This window comes from Sinocyclocheilus rhinocerous, unplaced genomic scaffold (genome assembly GCF_001515625.1).
Source record: "Sinocyclocheilus rhinocerous isolate Xijiao unplaced genomic scaffold, SAMN03320098_v1.1 scaffold35594, whole genome shotgun sequence".
NCBI lineage: Eukaryota > Metazoa > Chordata > Actinopteri > Cypriniformes > Cyprinidae > Sinocyclocheilus > Sinocyclocheilus rhinocerous.
The window spans coordinates 1-615 of record NW_015667189.1 but is presented as its reverse complement, the minus strand read 5'-3'; the positions used below and the strand labels follow the sequence as shown (position 1 = coordinate 615).

The 615-nt window shown below is 44.9% G+C and overlaps 1 non-coding gene across 1 annotated transcript; it reads right to left on the bottom strand.

Annotated features, from left to right (window-relative positions):
- Positions 1–296: 296 nt before the first annotated feature.
- On the bottom strand, positions 297–369 carry trnav-cac (transfer RNA valine (anticodon CAC)). The gene has a single exon. It is a non-coding gene; the product is annotated as a tRNA-Val (tRNA).
- Between the last annotated feature and the right edge of the window lie 246 nt (positions 370–615).

Genomic DNA, 615 nt, shown 5'->3' with positions numbered 1-615 from the left:
AATTAAAAATTATTTTAATGGTATTTGTGGCCGAGGCGGGATTCAAACCTCTAACTGTGTGTTGTTTATTCGGCCCGCCTCCCTGGGATTTCCTTCGTTCCTATTGGCTAGTCATAGTTTTACAGGTATACACAGCTGGCCCGGCCATGTTAGGCGAATGTGATGACCACTACACTACAGAAACCTGTCGGAAAACCTATTTTGCTTTAACACCTCTAGGCAGGTGAAGCCTTTTGTAGAGTTGAGTGAGAATGCGACAGACCAAGAACTTAAGCAACCTTGGAAAAAGTCACCCTTGTTTCCGCCCAATTTCGAACTGGGGCCCTTTCGCGTGTGAGGCGAATGTGATAACCACTACACTACGGAAACTTTATCTGGAGACAGCAGCAGGAATTCTCCTGGAACGCTGCAAAGAGTTTATGCGTTCCCTCAAAAATAAAACTCTGTTTCTGCTCAGCTGCGAACCGAGGACCTTTTGCGTGTTAGGCTAACGTCATGACCACTATACTACAGAAACTCAAAAAGTTTACTCTCGCGCTCTTTCGGGTAAAATTGATACTGTAATCTGCGCTGAAAGCAGATTGACAATCTGAGTAAATCCCACACACAGAAGGA